This window comes from Oreochromis niloticus, linkage group LG4 (genome assembly GCF_001858045.2).
Source record: "Oreochromis niloticus isolate F11D_XX linkage group LG4, O_niloticus_UMD_NMBU, whole genome shotgun sequence".
Taxonomy (NCBI): domain Eukaryota; kingdom Metazoa; phylum Chordata; class Actinopteri; order Cichliformes; family Cichlidae; genus Oreochromis; species Oreochromis niloticus.
Genome location: NC_031969.2, coordinates 25490934 through 25513420, shown reverse-complemented (window position 1 = coordinate 25513420; position 22487 = coordinate 25490934). Strand labels below are relative to the sequence as shown.

The 22487-nt window shown below is 38.7% G+C and overlaps 1 protein-coding gene across 1 annotated transcript in view; it reads right to left on the bottom strand.

Moving 5' to 3' along the window:
* elfn1a (extracellular leucine-rich repeat and fibronectin type III domain containing 1a) overlaps nucleotides 1–21137 on the bottom strand; it is a 75548-nt gene extending 54411 nt beyond the window's left edge. Inside the window, exon 1 of the mRNA XM_005468814.4 lies at nucleotides 20539–21137. The gene's annotated coding sequence lies outside the window, so the exon portion shown is untranslated. The remainder of the gene's footprint in view (nucleotides 1–20538) is intronic.
* Between the last annotated feature and the right edge of the window lie 1350 nt (nucleotides 21138–22487).

The following is a 22487-nucleotide window of genomic DNA, read 5'->3' as shown; positions in this document are numbered from 1 at the left end:
GAGAAATGAACAGATGAGGACAGGGAGTGCTGCCAGCCTGGTGTGAGTGCATGTGTGTGGGGCTGGAGGATAATATGGCCACGGTGGCGGAACACACATCTCGCATCACACTCAACAGGTGGGTCAACAAGGGGCATCTCAAACAGGCAGCCAGGAGCTTATCTTAATTCTGAGGGAGAGAAAATCCAAGATCCCATCCACACAGACTCTCTGTAATCGATGCTGACAGGTAATTCAGAGTAGTGCATGGGAGAGCTCACAGCTTCCAGGACTGGCAGGGCATTTGTGTGGCCTTGGTTGTGACACTATAAGCAATCAAAGTGCTTGGCAGTTCTAATAGATGTCCAGATAAACAGATATTTTATAAGAGTTAAAACCTAATTTGTCAGGGCACCTAATGATGATGAATGTGACCAAAAAGCAAAACTTCAAATTCACAGTAGTTATTTGTCCATCCATCAGTGACAACAGGATTGCTCTCAAAACAAATTACTGATGTTTAAAAAAAGAAGAAACTTTTAGTAGACCTGCATATTATTATGTATCATGATAGTCGTTCTTTTTTTCATATAGACTTTTAGTGGTGTTCCTTGTCATGGTTTTGTTATTCACTTATGTGTTACTTTATGTATTTGCTTTATGTTTAAAATAACCACTGTAATGCATCCTGGTTGATTGTAATTCCTGGCTTTGCTTATTTTTTCTCTATTTTTGTGCGCTACCTGAATTCAATCCCTCAGTCAGTCTCCTCTCTCTGTATAACCCCCTGCTGCTCCTCATTCAGTGGCTGGATTGTCTTGTTAGTTGCTGCAGTCAAGCTTTACAGCCATTTCTAGGTTTGTTTTCTTTTTGTATGACCTTTGTGGCCATTTCCTGGATCTTTTGCTCTTGTGTGATCCTGTTTAATGAAGTAAGGTTCTACCTGTACTTTTGGCTTTTCAAACTGTTTTTGGACTTTGCCTTTTTGCTGTTCCTTGTTTATTTTGTTTACCTCCATTGCCTCCAATTTTAAGACCTCCAAATTGATATTAAAATTTTGGATTCTGGATGTTTGCCAAGCACAGGTGTCTGGATCCTCTCTTCTCTGAAGTGTCACCAACAATTCCTATCCAGACATGTCATAAACTATGCAATATGTTTTTATTTTTCACAATAAACTGTACTGAAATGCTAAGATTTGGGGATGTGAATACACAATGAAGTCTTTTGTAATTTAAAATCAGAGATCAAGTTTTAAGCAGCAGAAATTACCTTCCTCTGAAAGGTGTCTTCTTAAAGGGGTCATTGGGGAGCCTTCAAAGAAGAGCCCCTACTCCCCCACACTGAAAGGAACCAGTTGAGATTGTTGGAGAATCTGCCCAGGTAGCTCCTGGATACCTCCCAGGTAAAGTGTTTTGGGCATGTCTTGCCAGGAGGAGACCCCGAGCCAGATCCAGGACATACTGAAGACATTATGTCCCCTTAAGGACTGTCAACACCTGTGTGTTCTCCCCAGAAGAGCTGGAGGAGGTGGCTGAGTGTACAACAGCAAAGATGAATGGATGAATGAATGTGATGGATGAATTACTATTAGCCAATTGGCAAATAAAGTCTTGAGCTATCCCTCATTTCTTTGTATTTTGTTTCCCAGGAGTCAGGCCATCTTGTAATTTTTAAAGTGATCTTGAGCAATAGTTCCTCAGGCTAATAGCATTTCAAAGTTTTCCTCTGGTCATTGTCCATTTTCAGTCCAGTTACCATTTTTCTTGCCAAAGGCATCTTTTCTCAAGGAATGAACGAGTGTTATGTCTACACTTAACCAGCAAAGAAAGAGCCAATTTTAAATTCCATTTTTAGGCCCTTTGTTACTCTGAAAAATTTGTTTCTGCTTCTTTAGTTGAATCTATTAAAAATACAGAAGATAACAGTTTCCCAGGGTCACTGGCAAGAAGCCATTCTTAAGGATGGGAAACAGGAAGAAAAAGCTGAGGTATGCCTAATCAGGCAAGATCTGGACTAAAAATCCCTGGCAACGCATCTTCAAGAAGCCTGAAGAACTATTGCTGAAGACTACTTTAAGAAATTACAAGAAAACCTGCTGAGAAGAGTCCAGGTGGTGCTGAACAATTAAGATGGGCAGCATAGTTTCTTTCAAACTCAAGTCTTTTGTGCAGTATTGTGTATATATTTATTTTGATTGATTGATTGATTGATTTTACATTTTTGACAAATTGGCACATTAAAGTGTTTTCTGTTAATTCTTGTTTTTTCTAATATATAGACTACAATAAGTCAGCATTTACCCCCATGTAAGTAAATTGGTCTTTTGGAGTTTGCATAATCTGATTAAATCTTATTTAATTTTTTAAGTGTTAGAAAAGCCTCATTCATCACAAGTGTATGTCATGCAAGAAAAAAAAGAAAGAAAATGAATTATCATAATTAAGGCATCTTGATTCATTCATTCATCTTTCCATTTTCTTAACTGCTTATCAAATTCAGTGTTGTGGGTGGTCTGGGTAGGGACATGCATTTTAATCAGCCTGACATGAATTCCTTTGGACTGTCGGTGGAAACCAGACAAACAGAAGGAAAACCAAGCGGGTACAAGAAGAACATGCAAAATTCCACAAAGATCACAGCCAACCATGTAAGGTTACTAAGGTAACATTAATATCATTTTTGCAGGTGGCAAGGTGGCGTGGTCAACACTGTCCCCTCATAGCAAGAAGGTCATGGGTTCATGTGTGTGGAGATTGGATGCTTCATGGGTTTCCTCTGGGTACCACAGCTTCCTTCCACACTTCAGAGACATGCATGTTAAGTTAACTGAGATCCTCAATTAGCCCCCTAACCTCCCTCAACCCTGAATTGAATAAGCAGAAGAAAATGGATGGATAATATAATTGTTTTCCTATTCATTCACATGAATATCTGAAAGCTGCTGTCCTTTTCTAATTGCCTTTGATAAACATTGTTCTGGTCTGATCTGGTGCTTTCTAAATTATCATCTTGGCCTATTTAGCAGTACAATACAATATTACGCTGCCATAGTATTAATGAGTCTCCCAACATAAACTGCATAATACATAATGTGACACTTGCTTCCTCTCCCAAGTTTCTCACTCTGTGCTTTTCAACTGTCTGAGTCAATAAAAACAGCATACAAAGGTGAGCAATCCTCCCACTTGCCCATTTAAACTAATGTTGTTGTTTTGAAGAATCTCAGATACTGCAGGATATAAAGACCAAATCCAGAGGCCAAAAAACGGAGGAGGGTGTATGTAGGCTAGCAGGGGAAGTGTGATAACACATGGCTTTGTATCCAGAGCACATTAAAAAGAGAAGAGAACTCATGTCTAACTGGTCCCTCAAAGCTGCCATTGGCATCCCTCCAGTTTTGCGAGAGGACTTGTTATGTAATTGCACAAGAGCCTGTTTTCCCATCCTTGTCTATTGCTAAAACCAACACGGCTGGCGGTCATCAAAAGCCCAGCCACTAAAGTAGCAAAAGAAGATGAAAGAAAATGTGCAGACTTTAAGATATTTGTGAATGTGTACTCGCAAAGTCTTTAATGTTTCCTTTGAGGCACCGAATAATCCTGAAACTACAATGTATTGTTTTGAATGTGGGTCACACACATGCACAGTGACATTCACCGAAAACACCGAGCTGAGAGTGCGAGCCAAGCATAAAATATGCTGCATATACTGTATTTTACTATGAGCATAAATTCCAAGTCTCATGAAAAAATAAACATTACGACAGACTACAGTGTGTACTTATTCACAAAAACAAAGCATATATTTACAGTCAGATAGTGCAATCCCTCCTTTCATTTTATAAGTTGTGACTTTAAAGCAGAAAAAGCAAAAATCCAGGTGTTAAATCTATCTTATATATTTTACAGTTTTTTTCTGCATACTGAATACTGTATGTCATCCATTGCTGTCTGTCTGTCTTAATATAAGCAGTTGAGCTCATTCATATGTACTGTGGCAGTTACAAAATGTAAATCTCCATCCTGACACAGAGTAATTACTGGATACAGTGGGATTATCAGACACACTGGAGGCAAGCGATGCTTATTGCACATGCAGACTCAAATTAGAATAATAAAAAAAAAAGATCTAAATCACCATCATTATTTTTCTATGTTAAATTAAATCTCCTGTTTAATTAGTATGATGTATTATTCTGTGTTGTTTTCCATTTATTTGACAGTTCACTGTAGACCATGACACATACCAGTGAAAGGGAAAGAACCAACATGACATGTGACAAAGACCCCTCAGCTAGATTCCGACTGAGGACATTTTGGTTACATAGTATGCGTCTTACAACACTGGGTCACCAGGAAGCCCCATGTGGTTAGTGCTTGCATGGTTTGTGATGCATATAAATGCAAATGAATCATGACAGGGCAGTTCAGGTTACAGCAGAACCAGACAGCAGGCTTTATATAGAAAAATAGAAAGCAACAAAAGAGAACTAAAAATTCTTCTGAGATATGTATGTATATATATCTGATATATCTGATAAAGATAAATAAAAACAATAAATAACTAAGCTTGCTGTGTTTTTAGACTCTCTGTCATCTGTTATAATTTATAATAGATTTCTGATAAAACTGCAAGTTTTTGCACCTTAAGAAAAGAAAAGAAACACCAAAACAAACAAATAAAAGCTTCTAATGAAAGATGGGACAAAAGGTCAAAGTCACTTAGTGTCAGGGAGTTCATTTTCACAGGAAACTTAGAAAACACACTCGATCAATAAAACAGAAAGTTCAAAATGGGGCTCTTTTATGAGGGGTTCCTTCAGCCTTTTGTGGTCCTGCCTGAGTTGAAACGCTGGCTGCAGTCCGAGCTGCAGGGACGTCAGCCAATATCGCCTGCAGAACCCAGCTCCTGTTTCTTGGCCTCCAGTCACCGATGCATTCAGCCACAAAAACTGTAAAAGCTTTGACATACATGCCGGTAACTTATATTTAAGTTTTTAAACTATGAGTACATGCTATGATCTTTGTATAGAAGCTGCAGTGTCCCTGCTTTGAACATTGTCCACATAAAAGATCTATGCATCACGACTCCCTCAAGCCAATTTCGCATGCAGAGGGGTAATTAATGTGGAAAGAGATAAGTATGCTTTGAACTTTATTCTGCAACGTAGCCCTATTCGCTATGGGGTGCACACATTGTATATAGCTCTCATTATGGCACTGTTGCTTATGTAATATCTTAAGAAGGTATTAGAATCTTAATTAGGCAATAGCTGTGTAAATTAAAGTGATTATTTACATTTTTCTGATAATTACAAGCCAGTGTGAAGTGATTACTTCACCTGTTCTCTAGGTTGCTATGCTCAGTGTCTCCAGTCAGAATCAGATGCAGCGTGTATCTTTGTAATCAGGTCATGGCGAAATGGAAATACAGAAAACCCTTCAACAGCAAGAATTATAGAAAATAAAAGACGTGGCATTTTTAATTAAAAGTACAGTGACACTACTGTAGACAGAAGCATTTAGCTGTGTAAATCAGATTAGACCGAAAAAGATATAGTTCGTCAGCCTGAACCTTTAATAAGAAGGTACAGAGCTCACTACAGTGTGCACTTTTTCCTCATGGACATATCTGCTTCCTCTGATGTGAGTTTATACGCTGGTCAAATGGATTACTTTTTTTTTAATCAGGCTCATATCTTAACAGACTATCAAGCTGAAATTAATTAAAATTTCAGCCTCTTTTATGCTCTGATTAATGTAATTATAATAAACCTAATTTTTGCATTACATGCTAATTTGGGGGTTGTCTCACACACACTTCCAGGAGTATATTTATCACAAAATGAATGGTGTTATTACAAATATGCGTGAACAATTTTGAAAAGTTGATTTTGTTATTGATTTAAATTAAGACTTCTGATTATTGTTACAGTTACACTGGTTATTATAGGTGGCCTGTTTGATTTAGTAGATCTAAATGAACTGACAAAATCCTTTTGATAATTTACAAAGATAAAAAAAGAAAAGAAACACAAGCTGATCATCATGTTATCACTGACATTACTGTGACATAACAGATGTACCTCTTTGAAAACTTCCCTGGAGGAGACACTCGAGGCACAACACTGAGGAGTTGACAGAGGGACTGTGCCCACAGCAGATAGGATTGAAGTCTGTTCAGGCACACCCCCAGGGCTAATAGGCACTCTGACCCTCAAGGGAAGCCTTGTCCTCGAATAAAACACACAGAATACTCTAGAAAGATTTTGTTCTCAGACTGATTTTTGAAGTTCATCCAGCACTCTGGGGATATTGAAGAGTGGTGACTTCATGGAGCAGGGAGATATATATTTGATATAATTGAATTGTATACGTTTGGACTACATTGTCATGTTTTAAAATTCAGCTAAAGCTCAATTGGCTATCTGGGAATCATTATACAATATCGCTTAAATTTCACATAATTCTGAATTGCATTACCTTTGCAAAGTTGACATGCACAATATTTCCTCTTGGTAATAAAAACATTTTCAAATGAAAACTGCCCTCCAGCACACTCCCTCACCCCTCACTCTTAACCCCAACCACTAACATGCAGATTAGAAAACCTGTGATCACTGAAGATCACTGAACCAAATGTAATGTACAATTATGAAATGACCTGTGAACACTATGTACACTATAGTGACAAAAAGTACTGGGCCACTACACATTACTACACATTACAACTACAGGGCACGCTCTGCCATGAAGCCTCCAACACACAGTTTCTGTGCTATTAATGCCAGAGGAGGTTTGGAACTCGTTGTTGAGTCAGTAGACCATTGCTGACTTTCACACACAGTGCATCCAGCGCTCAGTGACCCCCACTCTGTACATTTGTCTTTACATGGTGAGTTTAATTATTTGTAGGGTCTTTACCTCACAATATAAAGTGCCTGGAGGGGACTGTTGCTGTGATGTTATATAAATGGAACTGAATTGTACTGAACTGAGTTGGTGTGGTTCCTAAATATTGCCAAATCTTAATCATATTGCTTCCAATTCCTTTGAAAGGGAAGAAATTTCAGTGGCATCCTATTACAGTACCATGCTCGAATTTAGTAAACCACTTTACACAGCATATCTCATTCACCCATTCATACACAGATTCAGACATGCACTTTTTTCTATGTTTCTATCTAACATTGACGCAAACATTCATGTTCTCTTTAGAAAGTTTTGCCGACATAAGGTAGGTTATTCACTTTTGGGCTTATAGGCTGTGTCTATCTAAATTAAGGCTACACATGGAAAAAGAAGTGGAGAAGGAATTGAAAAAGGTTTCACCAGTAATCAGGAGGTATGGAATGAGTCATACCTCTAATCCCAGACACAATGACTGCCTCCTAAATTAAAGCAATGGACAATGCTCCTCTTGTTCAATGAATGGACAATCGGTGAACTGACATTGTATAGAGTTTGCCTTTGTGGACAACATCCAAAAAACAATCCAAGAAAAGAAGCCAGTTGAATATTGGGTATACTCCTTGTTCAGATAAGATCAGGATAAATTTGTTCTGCTTAAACAGAGTCTGGAGTTGCTGGCATGAACCTAGCCAGGACAGTGAAGCAGACAGAGGAGGGAGTGTGATGATTATGGACTGCAAAGGAACAAAAGGCGCTGAGAAGATTATATTTATACTGTAGATGACGTGAAGGCTTGTGGATATACCAAACTACTGAATGACCGGATGAGGCCCTACAAGCTCTGCAGTAGAGGAATAGTCCAACATAATAACAATCCTAAGCACACTGACGAAATCAAATAGGAGTTTTTAAAGAAGAGCAAAGGAGGTCATAGTTTTACCCAGCAAGTATTACCAAAATAAAATCCCTAAAGTGTGGAAGAACATATCTTATCTATGTATTAATATGTGTAGTATTAACAAGTTTCAATAAAGTTGTCAAATTTGATGTATTTTTGGGAGTCTTGGGCAACCGGGCCATTTGCTGTGTTTCTTTCCAGTGCCTTTCCCCCCAGCATTCCTGTCTAATAATACAACAAAAAAGCTTGAATTATTTAAACCATCATTTTTATTTTTATGCTCATTCTATATGTTATCGCCATATCAATGCAGCAGTGAAGTTAAATTTTGAATTGAAAACAAAATTATAGAAATGTTGTGTTGAAGCTTTAAACTGTCTCGACACTCTCTGCTGTGCTGCTACAACACACAAATGGTCTTTTTGTTCAGTCTGTCAGCTGAAAACCTTCCTAAATAGAAAACATCTTAGGGAAAGGCAGAAATCACTTTACTGAAATTGCTACCCAGCAAACGCCACTGTTATTATTTATCTGCTGCAAATTACCGAGCAAAAGATGGCTGATGATAATAATTTGTATTCAACAGTGTGTGCTTGAGTTTTTTGATCAGAATTGCTGAATTTTACCAGCTATAAATGCATTTGGCAGATGTGTGCAAAGACTTGACTGTGGATCTGAATCCACTACTCATGTTGTCTAAGCTCTGGGCTGATAAGTGGATTTCTTATTTAAAGTGTCACTTAACTATAGACTGTAAGAAATAGACAGCAATCTTGAAGTCACCACTGGTATGTCATGGGTGGCATATCAGTCATATTGAAGCCTTGACTTCAGCATTTTGCCCATTGCACTCTTTTTCCTCTTTTTCTTGAAGCTAAATGTCACAACCGAGGGTTAAGCTGACTGAAAAACCTGACTGATTGCAATTTACACTAAATTAGGTCTTTTAAAAAACGTGACATCATATTCTGTTGGTTAAGGCATCAAACTAACAATTGGGGTTACAAATTCATCAGGAAGGTGTTTACTAAGGTTTTAAGTCAAGTGAGCAAAAGGTCATTTTTCCGTAGTTTTTATACTTCTTTTTACAACTACAGTCTCCCCCTGCTGGCCACAGGGAAGAATGCAGTGTTAAAGAACATCTGCATTAGCTGTATTTTTCAGAACAGAATCTAGGTCTATTTTTATCTCCAGCCAACTTAGCACAAGTTAAAAGATTGTTTGTTAATGATTAGTGTAAACATTCAATAAAGTCACTTTTTAAAATGAGAACAATCAAAAGATACTGTAGTATTCATTCCACTTCATTTCTGTATTCTATGCATATAAGTTTAGATTGGTTATTTATAGTTGGTTTACACAGCTTTGTGTATGTATGTGTATGCATGTGTAATCTATATATGTGTGTGTGTGTGTGTGTGTGTGTGTGTGTGTGTGTGTGTGTGTGTGTGTTTGTGTGCGTGTGATTTACATTGCTGTGCTTGACAGCCTCCATCAACCGGAACCAAATTCCTTGTATGTGTCTGCACATATACTTGGCCAATAAACACGATTCTGATTCTGAAAGTCCAGTTGGCTGAAATTGTTAGTGCTATTTAATTTTTAAAAATCACATATATGATAACAGTTCTTCATTCTTATTTAATTTTTTTTCTACGATTTGAACATGGAGAACAGAACTTAAATACATATTTTGTGACTTTGGTAAATATTTCAGTTATACATTTGTCTGAAAGTTAACCCTAGGCAAGCCACTAACCATGTCTCAGGGCTGCAATAGTAGAAAAACATGGCACACTTTTGAATAAGCAATACCCAAATGTGTGGTAAAATCCCTTGTTCAGTGTCCTACCACACAATAAAAGATTTTGCTGGGTCAGTTAAGATGTCTGCCCAGCTCCTTCACGTGTTCCATGTTGACAGACTGACCTAAACCCAGAGCTTGGGCTCAATCTGGATCTTTTTAAAATTTGCATATGGAGAAGCACCTTAATGGTGAAGCCCTGCTCACATTATGCAAGCCTACTATAAAGGACAGTCATATAAAACACTCACTGCTCCGGTGAATTGGCTTGTTCAGACACCAACAGAAGATGTACAGAAACACAGTCTATTAATGTCAACTGCTGTTGACTAAAGGCTCATTTTAACTGCATGTCCTGCAGTCATGCTCTATAGACCCTAACTGTGCATTTTATTCATTGTGCATAGCTTTACACAGATTCCAAATGATCTTGCTAAAGAAGTGGGAAAGCATAATTGGCACACAGGCTTTACACATAATCTCCATATTTATTTGAGGAATAACACCTCACAGGTCTGACAATCTGGCACCCAGATCCTTTCTCTCTCTGTGTTCTAGTCTCACAGTGGGTGATCACCAGTCTGAGCTGATTCGGCCTGAAAGGCAGCACTGTTTAATGAGCAATGGAGGGCGTGAGTGAGAAGACAACAGGTGGAGCGTCAGATTGATGCTCTGCAGCTGGGGATGGACCACTTTTCTTGCCAGCTGTCGACCTAGATAATAATCATTAAAAAAGTATGTTTGCAAAAATGTTCATGCTACCAAGGTATTTGTCTGTGATTTCATTAGCTGTTGAGAGAAATAACTTATATTCACAAGATGTTGTTCATCTGGCTGTTGTTCAGAGAATTGAGTTCTGAGCATGGCAGTTATCCAGGTAAATATTGATATGTTTCTGATTTGCTGCTGTAAGCAGCAAGGAAGCTGCCAAGAAAGGTCTTGCATCCTATCTGAATCATGATCTGTAGTATTTGGTAACAGCACTCTAAAATCTTGGCACAGCACAACACTGACTTCATTGCTCTGGGCACACTGAATATAGAGATTTTTTTTTTTTTTTTTTTGGTCCGTTGATGTGGCTTGGTTCAGTTAGCCCACTGTTCTGCCTCTATTTGTTGCTTTGCAATCAATCTACTCTGTAAAGCAGAACAACTGCATTGTTTAATTAGCCATAAAGATAAAAACATAAGTGATTAAATGGGATTCTTTACAAAGCTGTATGAGCCTTAATTAATTTAAAATGTTAGATGTTTTGAGGTCCCTTATGGAAGTCATTGTTTAGAGCACTTACACCAAGGCCTATTCAAGACTTCACTGAGATGACTGTGTAGAAATCAGGCTCTTTGAATAATTTGCATCACATTAAAACCTTATGATAGTGTCAATGAACAGTAAGTCAAGTATGCGGCGATGCTCTCCAGTATGAGTGTTATGGTACACTGTGGCCTGCTAATGGTGTGAATACTGGCACATTTTTATAAGTAGATGCTAGTATGTTTGCTCCAAGTTTGGAATCAGTTTCTATGGTAACGGTGTCCTATCTTCACTTTCTCAGTGACAATCTGTAGATTTATACAGGATTACAGTTTAAAAATGAACTAACTCTATTCAAGCCTGTCAAGAATTACTGCATGATCTAATAGGGAACCAAGCGATCCGTGACATTGCACAGCTTGTTTGGAACATATCGCACTCTTGAATCATGACAAGACACATGCTCAGGTGAGCAAAACTATTTCCAAGCCTGCAGCATGAATGGTATGTACAAGACAAAAGTGCTTAAAGGATTTGAAGTGCAGATGTAGGTGTAGCTGTATCTGAGGAAATCTGGGATATTGCACACTTTGCATATCAGTAGCTATCAAAGACATTTTGCTTAATTATTTTTCTCATGAACTGACCTTTGATCTCTACAGTACAGCCAACAAGGTCACTCACAGATTGCAAAAGCTAGACATATGGTTGATGAAATTATTGATGAGTCAGTGGCCCTATTATTTAAAACCTGCTCTTCCCAGCTGGTCTTTAAAGCAGCCATCTTATCATTTGGTGCAGTTGGTCTTTGTAGATCCTTTGTGATACTGAAAACTAACTGGTCCCTTTGAACTAAAGTTAGGGACTGATGGTTTGTGAATACCTCAGCTTCTCTTAAACAATGGTTTTTTTTTTTTTTAGATAGTACTTTGTTAAATGCCTGTTAAATGTCCCGAAAATAAAAAGTAACAAGTTTAAGTTTTCTTTTTCTACCACCTTTGAAAAGGCAAGAATACAGAATTTTAATAGAAAAACAGATGCTGGGATTGTTGTGAGATAAAAGCCTTCTGTTACAACAGCCGCACACTGAGTCAAGAGCCTGTTATGGCAGGAAGTGGAAATTGTCACTTGCAATCACTTTGTGAAATTATTCTTCATTATGAATGAGAATTAAATTTGGAAGCCACAGTGTATCTCTCATAGTATATCTGCAGGAAAACACTGGAGAGGTGAATGTTCGGATCCTTTACTTAAGTAAATTAGCAGCACCCAGCTAAATGAGAACTACTGATACATTAATTTTTAATGACACTTTTATGGCATCTAGTAGCTCAATAAGGTAGAGCTACATACGGGTGTATTTAAATTCACTGTAAATTGTCCATGCAAAATAAAGTAACCACAGTTGTTACGTAAATGCAGTGGGAGTGTAATTTGTTGAAAATAGCAACTTCAAGAAAACATAAAGAACATTAATATTTTTATATATATGCATATTTCATAGTTGTTTATTTGATTATTCACTCCGATTAAGCAAATTCAATACCTTAAAGCCACTGCACTGTTAGAGTTACACTCCCACCAATGAAATCTCCATTCGAGGGGGTCTGCATTTAATTACCTGATTCCCTAATTTTATTTATCTAATCATAATTATTATTCATCTTTGCTCTTACATGTGGTTGCTCTGTTTCTCCCCTCAGTGTGTACAAGTGTCTGTTTCACTGCTTGCTTGCCTGAGCAGAGGAAACTACGATGAAGTGACCATAATATTGCTTGAGTTAACTCAGTACTTCTATTACTGCAAGTGCAATAAAAGCTTATTTGTTCTAAATTGATAGAAGAAAACAAATGTCTTTTAGATTTGTCTTGTAGAGAGAGGCTGACAAGGTAAAGTTACATTTTTCTCTAAAGTGTATATAATATCAGTCTGAGGTCCATCTGCCCTACGCTCTTAAACGACAGAGAATTGTGCTTGTTAGTTTGCAGTAAACCTTTAAGGACTGCCGGTTGCCATAGGTGACTCAAATTATGTGCTTTCTGTTTTGTTTATATTAACATTTCCCCTTCCGGTGACCTTTTAAGGGAAGTGGTAAGAATAGTTATCCAAATAACTAGAAATAATTTTAGCAGGTCAGAAGTTCAGTCACAGTCCTTGAATTCCTATAACACTGTTTGATCGTGACCAAGATAACCTTGTTATCCGGGCCAGCTGGATGTTTGTGGGGGTTGCCCATCACTCATCAAGCACTCACAAGAATTGCAATATGTCCCCAGCATGGCTTTTACTGGGTTGGCTCAATGGGAAGCAATTGACTTGCTCAAATCATCCATCAGACATTTCTACTACAGCCAGTGTGTTTGGCTGTAGTGCTGGGGAAAGAATAAGGAATGACCTTCACACAACATCAAAGTGTAGATGAGTCCTGGGCTGATCACCTGATTGCTCCTTGTCTTCTAGGCTTCACTTCAGATAATTGTTCACTTACAGAAATGTTTGTTCAGCTGGCCAGGGCCAATTGGGGGTACAGAGGGAAAACAGCTCGACCACTGGCGCTTTCAGTTAAAAAGTGGAGACATTATACAACATTATGAGTTGATTCTCAGCAGCGCCGGTCCTTCACAGTTTGTTTTTGAAATGTGAAGGACAGTTGGAGCACAATTGCGTGTGTTATTTTTAACTCTATTCTCTTTTTACATTACTTTTCTGAAGGTTTGCAATAGTTTGCAGAAACTGTAAAGGAGGCACAGTTTTCTCTTTGACCTGCCTGCATCCAAAAGGCTCCTTTTAGAGTAGTTTTGTTTTTAATTTATTATGATAAAATGAAGCACTTATAAATGACTACTCCCACCTTATTTTCCTTGCTATCATATTCTGCATGAGGAGGTCCTTGCTGTTATGTATTTAGATAGACATGTTCTTAGGAATTAACTGCATTACTTGGGTTGGAAAAAAATGTGGTAATTCAATCAGCAAAAGAATTTAAAAAATGAAAAATATAAACATTATATACTGGTATATGCTGGAATAAACTGGTAACTTAAATGTTTTTATTAAAGAGTGTTGAAATAAAAAAAAACATACTTATGAGCCAGGCCCGCACATTTAAATGCTGTCCACATTAAAAAAGTAAATAAAAAAGAGACAACACATTTAGCGTTTCATGCTCGTAGAAGCCATTGAACAGGTTAATTACCTCAAGTGCATCATTAGTGTACTACTGAAGCTGTTTACAAGCTCAGACCAGAGTTGCTTAACATTCATCGAGAGGAGGGCCATGTTTTGATTATCATGATGTGACTTTTGGCAACTATTAAACTTTTAAGAATTTCCTCACTTTTTGATGAACAGCATTTGCTTTCACGTTAGCATGTGGGAGTGGCTTTATTCACTGAGCATCTGTCATCTTTAAAGGCGTGTTGGTTTAAATTTCATAATTGATAGGAAACTGCAAACTCCCTAATCATGCTGCATTACCAATCACTGATCTAATCAGAGGCGTCTTTGAGCACTATTTGCAACTGCACAGAAATCGAACTTAATTATCTAAACAGAAGTTGTATGGCTTGAAGAAGATCACAGGAAATCAAGTCTGCAGTATAAAATGGCTTCAATTTGACTGACTGCGCACAAACTTAAATATATTTTCTTATTCGGTGGTCTTAGAAAGTCTTAGATTTTACAGAGCAGCTCCTTGCTTTTTATATTTCCCCGAGGAAGCAATTAATGTGACTGGTGTCCTGACTTTCCAGTGACAAAGATTATGTTTGTGTGTGCTTTGTACATGTATGCCCCTTTCTGTGTAATGGAGTAGCGTACAAGGACCTTTTTTGGTCTGTCATTAAAATAATGGCCAGTGAATGGAGTACCGGTCATTTTTATGATTCTTAAGATGTTGTTAAACTCTAATCCATCTTGTACTTTGCAACAGCATTTCAACTGCAGGTGTTCAGCTACATCCCATAAAGGAAAAATATGCCATCATGTCACCATTGTTAATTCACACCTGTTGGTACATTTACACCCAGTCTGATGAACTTTGGTATTTTATCCATATTAGTTTGCTTTGACTGAGCAGGTAAGAGCAGCACATGTTTAAACAAGTGCATCTGCAGCTGGTTTGTACAAAGAACAGTGCTATGATTCATCCTTTCCATCATTAAGCTGCAATATATTATCCTTGTCTTGTTTTTGATATGCACTAAACTGTCACATTCACCTATTTATTTATCAACTCTTTGCCAGGCTATATTACAAAAACAAAAGCCTTTTTGCAAAGTAACAAGATCATATTTTGTTTTCACTCTTTCCTGGCATTAGGACAAATTGAATTATCAAGAAATGGAAAAAAAAAAAACAAAGCTACCTTTACCATTCTTTTTTGAAAATAAATATAGCTAAGCAAATCTATAAAGTATATATTATTGTGTTGTCATGTGCCTTTTGTCTAAAAGTAAGAAAAACATACTCTGTTTCATTAATAAAGTTATTTTTATGCCATGTATAATCTCTTTGTTTGTGCTGTGTTGCACACAATGCACAGAGGAAATATGTAGCATACCTCACTGAGATACAGCAGCCACTCATATATAAAGATACCTCTATGTCTGTGTACAATGTGTCTACAAATTCTACTTTAGTGGAAGTTTAAACATTTCTCAACCTGTCTCCCTGCACTTTATCTACAACATAAAAGGTCACAAGGTGTTACAAAAAGCATTAATTGACAGTGATCAGCGATGTCCTCTGACATACAAAATCCTGCATTTAGAAATCAAACAGAAATGTTGTGCCGCTTTTAACGGGCTCTCATGTGCAGGATATTCAAGCAGTGCAGGTGCCTGCAGATATGCGTTGTTTTGCATCCTAGGATCTAATTCTTTTGCATAGAAGACAGAAAGTGAACAGCAATGTTCAATTTGCCTCACTCTGCCATTTCAGGATGCTTGTTTACTAAAGGTTTTGTCTATCATAAGGCAGCCAGCAGGTGGCTGAGGAAACTACACTGAAATGTTTCTGGCATTCTCTGATGGATTAATTTTAGTGCACGCCTAAATTAATTATAACTCATTCACACCCTCAAGTGAATCCCTACATCTTTGGGTTGATCCCCACAATCTATCAGTGGTACAGTAACTGATTCCTACTTGCCTGTATGCAGCTGTCTTTTCATTTACATATCCTTAGCGCCGTGGGCTGATCGGTTTTTCAGGGAATATGTAAAAATCCCCATAAATAGCAGTCATCTCATTTCCTGCTAAACTGTAATCAGCATATAAGAAAATAAAAGGTTGAAGAGATAGGAGAGATAATGGTTAAACCTGCCATATTTTTTTTCCCTTGAAACATGCCTGGAATCCAAAGGGCCATTGCTGCCACTTTCAGTAACGTCCCCTGAGTAAACTCAAATACATTCTTTCCTGAGATGAGACTGGGCCACGGCTCTGTGAATGTGCAGTTAATGACTCATGAGGTGCTGATTCAAGGTGAAGTTTGCTAATGGTTTTGCATGACTTCTAGGAGATACTGTCTCCACAAAGGTGCATCTTTGTTTTGCACTGGCTAAATAAAAGGTGCCCAAGGGCAGCTGCAATTGAAGGGACAGCAGGGTTTTTTTTGTTTGTTTGTTTAGTTTTTTTTCTGTATTTTCACCCTTATCTGCTTGTTACAGCCTTCGTTAGACACTGAAAAATCCTCAACCAATTGCCAACGTTTCCCAAATGCTAAGTTGCTGTCAATACAATTTCCTTTTAATGTCTGTTGTCCTAAGGCATAGCTCTGACAGTGTCATTTATGGTCTTGTCCTTCACCATCATGAACCTTTCAAAAGTTTTGCCACTGGAAAAAAAAAAATATATATATATATATATAAAACACCCAGCTCGCCCCTGCGGGCAGTTTATCCTTCAAGCTCGGGTCCTCTACCAGAGGCCTAGGAGCTTGAGGGTCCTGCGCAGTATCTTAGCTGTTCCCAGGACTGTGCTCTTCTGGACAGAGATCTCCGATGTTGTTCCCGGGATCTGCTGGAGCCACTTGCCTAGCTTGGGAGTCACCGCACCATATATATATATACATATATATATATATATATATATATATATATATAAGTAAGTAATACTGGATACCTACACTGATCCCTGAGTGTGGATTTCAATATGAATCTAACATAAAAATGGCTAATAACACTGAAAAATAATTCTGTATATAGAAATGCAATTACCAAATAGAAATATACTAAACTGCACCATCTCAAAATTTACAAGGATTTAATGTTAATATAACAGTGTCAGATGTAGAAATGCAGAAATTGTTTTTTAGATCCAGTATGACTGTACTGTGCATGTGGGGTTTTACCTGTTCATTACTTTGAACACAGTTTTTGTCTTCCTTTCATTTGTTTTCCCTCTGTGACTAATTTCATGATCCTGCCATTCTTCACCACAGAGGAAAACAAGCCCATTCTTCCTTTTTATAAAATAGCTGAGTGTCACACGGGATACTTCAGATTGAGGTGGTGCAACAGCTCTTGTGAAAATGGCAAACACTACTCACAGCACAGGAAGTTTCAGTTTGAACCTAACGGTTGTGGAGAGCCGTGGAACTGAAATGTGCCATGCTGTTGAACCATATGTTTCACAGCTTTGTCTACAAACCCTGCCTGGCCCCTTTGATTACACTTTACACATTGTTAACCATACAACCAGAGCATCGCTGCCTGAACATGCAGTTGGCAAAGCCTGGGTAACTTTTTCAGAACATGACGTCAGTGTGAAAAAAAAAAAATGCACGGCACATGAAACGTTTTGCCGTTTTTCTCTATCTTTCTATTTGGAAATTGCACTATTTGGATTTAAAGCTGAGACATATAGACAGGGGACAGACACATTTCCAGTTTAATAGCGTGACTATCAGCAGGATCAGCAATAAAGGAAAGGGAAAAAGAACATTTTATGTCCTTTTAGCCCCTAAATTGCCATAGAAAGTATCAGAACACACAAGAAGCCATAACTGCCAATGATATAATGCAAAAGTTTCAAATTGATAAGAATTTTCTGAGACTATAGCAGTAAAAAATGACTTTTTTTAAACTCTTCTTTTTGTACAATTGTCTATAACGCTACTACTACTGTACTTACAGAAGGGGACAAATTATAGGAAAGAATACATTGTTTTAGTAAGGTGTTACATCACCATGTAAAGCAAAAAGGGCTCCAGTGCACCTTGGCACTGACTCTCTGACTCACTACAACTCTACTAGTGGAAGCAAACACCATTCTTTCAAAAAGCATCCCCTCATTTGGTCTTTTAATAAAGTTAATGAGAGCGCTGTCTGACGTGTCTTTCCAAAATCTTCCGTGGGTGTAAAGATGGGAACTAAATTGGTGAATGTGTCGACAATAATACATGATTCATTATTTATACTCATTAAACTACTCAGTAACCCCTTGAACTTTGTGAATAGGGCTATGAAAGAAATGTTTCATCTTACCATGCCAGCAGCATGCCCCCTACGTTATAATAAAGGCACTGGATCCGCTTACTGTAAAGGTCAAGGGTTCAGAGTTTTCCTGAAATTTGTCACCTATCCCTATGTGTGCATTCAGGGTACAGTGCTAGTTGGCTTCACAGTCTTTCTCAGATGAATGAAATTGTTTTGTATCAGGATAACTTGGTAACAAAGACTTTTGGATGGTTAGTTCATGCTATCTACAGTACAGAGCTGTGGGAAACTAATGCGCACTGCCATTTCCATTTAGAAAGGTTGGTCACATTTCCAAAACCACTGTCCCCCTAGGATATCTGTCTCTCTCTCAAACAGCAATTTATCGAACAGGGCAGCCTGGTCTTTTCTACTCCTCATCGCCATGAGAAGCTGTAATTCTCTCTCAGTATCCTCAGCACGATCTCTCTCTTTCTCTCTCCTCCACAAAGAACCAAGCTAAGGCAACTTGCATACAAAATAGCTGACTCAATCATACAGCTGCATAATCAAGATAAGGGAGACGGGGACAGGAAAAGAGAGATATGAAGGCTAATGCGAGAGATAGCTTTAGCAACAGCAGCAAAACTAAGATGTTTTGAAACACTCCTAACTCCTGCCATAGAAAAAAATCTTCAAGAAGTAAGACACTTGTTCACACTGATGGTAAGGGCTAAGCTGGGTCTGATCATCTTAATGAAATTATTGGAATGAGAGCAAACATTGACAATCAATACATTGCCCGCAGTTTTGGTGGCATTGGACAGATTGTTTAAACTTAATATCTTAAATGCTTCCCAGGCTCTAAATACCACTAGGACTGTAGCACCTTGTTTAACCAGCAGAGGAATGATACAGCATTCCTACACCTACGTCCACAGTGGAAAACCACAGAATCATATCTATAGCTTCTAATTTCTTTGGTCGTTGTGTGACCGCAGGCGTAGTTTATATTAAACCTGGCATCGTTTCTGCATTTTCAAACCACTATTCCGCAGACTACAGATGCTTATTTGTGCAAAACACTTCAGAGCTGGCTGAATTTATTTGAAAATTAGGTCTTTGCTGAATTAAAAGAGAGAAATCAATCCCTATGAAGCCTTGGGCAATTCAAATAAATAAACACGTCTAGAATGCAGTATATAGATTGCATTTCCCAGACAGATGGCAGAGACGCAGCAAAATCCTCAGCTAATCTGTGTGAGACTGAACAGGGCTACACTAAGGACCAGACTGTGTAATAACAACATAGTACTGTATGTTCAGGTCATGCAATGCACTAATCATTTAAGATTGGTCTTTTAAGTTGCATTAACCATGTCATGACCTCCCTTAATAGTGGCTTGTGAATTGTACGTGTAGATTACTGAGACTAGATGTCATTTTGTCACTTTTGTGTAGGGTGTGTTGGCCTGGAGATGTAGGAAGCAGAAGAGGTGCAGGAGAGAGCACATATGTGTGTGTGTGTGTGTGTGTGTGTGTGTGTGTGTGTGTGTGTGTGTGTTTTCTATGCGCAATATATATGTTAGCTTAATGTGTTCATTTGACAAAGCAACAGCTAGCCCTCTCTACAGCAGTGTGTTCCCAGTTAAAGTCAAGTAACAGCAGTATCTTTGTGTGAAATAAAGTGGTTATGTAGAGTCGTGGAGGAGCTGTCCGTGGTGCTGAAGCGACATCTCCAGCGGACAGTATTACTGGTGGTTTACAGTTGCAAAGTATCCACTTTACTTTGACTCGAGCTGTGGCAGACTGAATGCTTGCAGAGCAAATGCGTGTGTGGGTTGCGTTTTTTTAGTTACTGAAGAAAATAACTTACAAAAGAGGAGAAGAAGAAGAGGAAAGAAAACAAGGAACTTAATGCAGCTGCCGTAATTCGCAACACAAATCGCAGCCCAGACCAAAAAGTGCCCTCATGTCCCGTTTCAGTGCCCGTCAGTGTGCTAAGATCTTAAAGAAGCAAATGCAAAATGCACCGACGGTAGCGTGCTGCTTTCCAAGTTAAACGGTGCATTTTGAAAGCTCTGTATTCACTTAATAATATGAGTTATGTTATCTACATGGCATGTGCACAACAACCGAACAAAACTCAAATACTAAAACCGCTGCTCTTTAATAGAAAACACAAGTGTCAAGTGCAGTGCGAGCTCTGTAAAGTCTGCGAAATTAAAGTGCAAAATCGGGCAACAGTGTAACAGTGTAACAGCTTACCTGCTTAGCGATCGCAGAGCAAGAGCCTCTTCCCGATACAAAGCTGTCTGCTTACTGTATCTCACCGCGAACACAAGACATATTCAAAGACAGGGGAGATGTTTCTGGCAGATAGTACAAAAATGAAAATAATAAAAAAGAAAAATCCAGATTTCTGTTTCGGTTTGAAGACGCGCAAAGCAGCAGCTGCCTGCGCCAAGGGTGAGTCTCAAAGATCCATTTAGCGGAGAGTGATTTAATTCAAGGCTGAGCTCCTCTCATTGCTCGCCTTTATGTATGCTGAAGAGACCCGGAGCCTGGTTTGGCTTTTTTTCCCTCTCTCTTTTTTTCCTCTCTATTACACCGAGAGCTGACACCAGCGTTTAACCACAATAAAAGGAGCCGTGTAGGTAGGCAGGGTAGGTATGTTATCAGTTGGGAAACTGCGGAGAATAACTGCGAAAGGAGCGCGTGTTGATCCTCCAATCTAGCCGAGGCAAAGTTTAAATCTCATAATAAGATTGCTTGTCACCGCGAGGCTATAAATGGTGGCCGGTTCAACACAGATGCCTAGAAGGTTTTACGGCAACTCCTGCGGCTGAAGTGGAAACTGAAGTGAAGTAAAAACTGAATCGTTCGACTTAATGAAGACAGTCGGGGGGAAAAGTGTCAGTTACGTCACCTGGGCTTTAGAGCTTGGGCAGTCCTATCTATGAGCAAACTTTTTTCCTCTGAGTATGGGCTGCACCAACGCGCTGGAAATGATTTTGAATTGCTCAATTTCACAGTCTGGTTAGGGGTATGTTTAATTTGGTACTGCTTGAAGGGAGACAATTTTCTTCCTCACACAAAGGTCCACTGCTCCAAACAGCAGGCGTGGGAGCTTAATAATCAAAGGAAGTTATCAGCATGACTATTTAATAATACTTGGTGAATATACTTTTAAAAATTTGCATTCGGGGAATACGGCTATGGGTGAGGCTATTGGGTAGGTATAATACACTCCCCCTGGTAACAACAAATAATATCCACCTTCGCCTCTTGTGTTTTCGGTCTCTATGTCCTCTGAAATTCATGGGATTACAGGCGTGGCCCATGTCAATAGTCAGGCACATTAATCCAAATGAAAACCATTACGGAGCTCCCTTAGAGTAGTGAAAAATACCCCACTGGGATTGGTAGAAGGTCTGTGAATTTCGGAGTTTTAATAAGAAGAAGGCAGCAGAAGGAGGAGCTAAGAAATCTATTGGTGCCTCATACTTCAGTGAAGAGGTCAGGCCTCGGCTCCTGTGATAGTAAATCAATACATATCATTGATAGATTATTGAATATAAAAACCTTCACAACACAATCCAAACCATATGGACAGGTGTCCACACAATATGATACAGGATGGCATTCACAAGAAATAACTGCAGAAAGAGCTTAAAGCATAACATTTTCCTGCTTAGAAAAGCTATGGCAAAACATCATCTGTGCATCAAGGGTTAAACCCAGATTGTCTCTCCCTGTGTAAATGCAGTCCCAGATTTAATTTATGGAGAGTGCAGCCTGATGTCCTCTGTAATGACGTAGTCTGGGGGATGACCCGAGCAAGTCGGGAAGTGGCAGCCAGGATGCAGATGCTCTTCTCTGAGAGGGAGCAAGTGGTTGTGTTAGGACTTGGCACAGACGCTGCAATTCCTTGTCTCATTGCAGCAGTCACGTTGGAGCTGTGAAATGTGGAGATGGACAGCCTGGCCCAGGAAGTCAGAGCACTGCAGCTGCAGCTCTGAGAATGACAGACACACTGTATCATGCTCCCTAATATCTTCACAACCCTGAGGAGCGCCTGATATGTGACCCCATACAGACGCTGTAGCCTTTGAGCCTGTGCTGCCACTGCACACCACGCTAAATTGAAAAATAAAGGTTTAAAGATATCAGGAACAGCAGCTGGCAGAATAAAGAAGAGCAGGATGAAGCCAAAG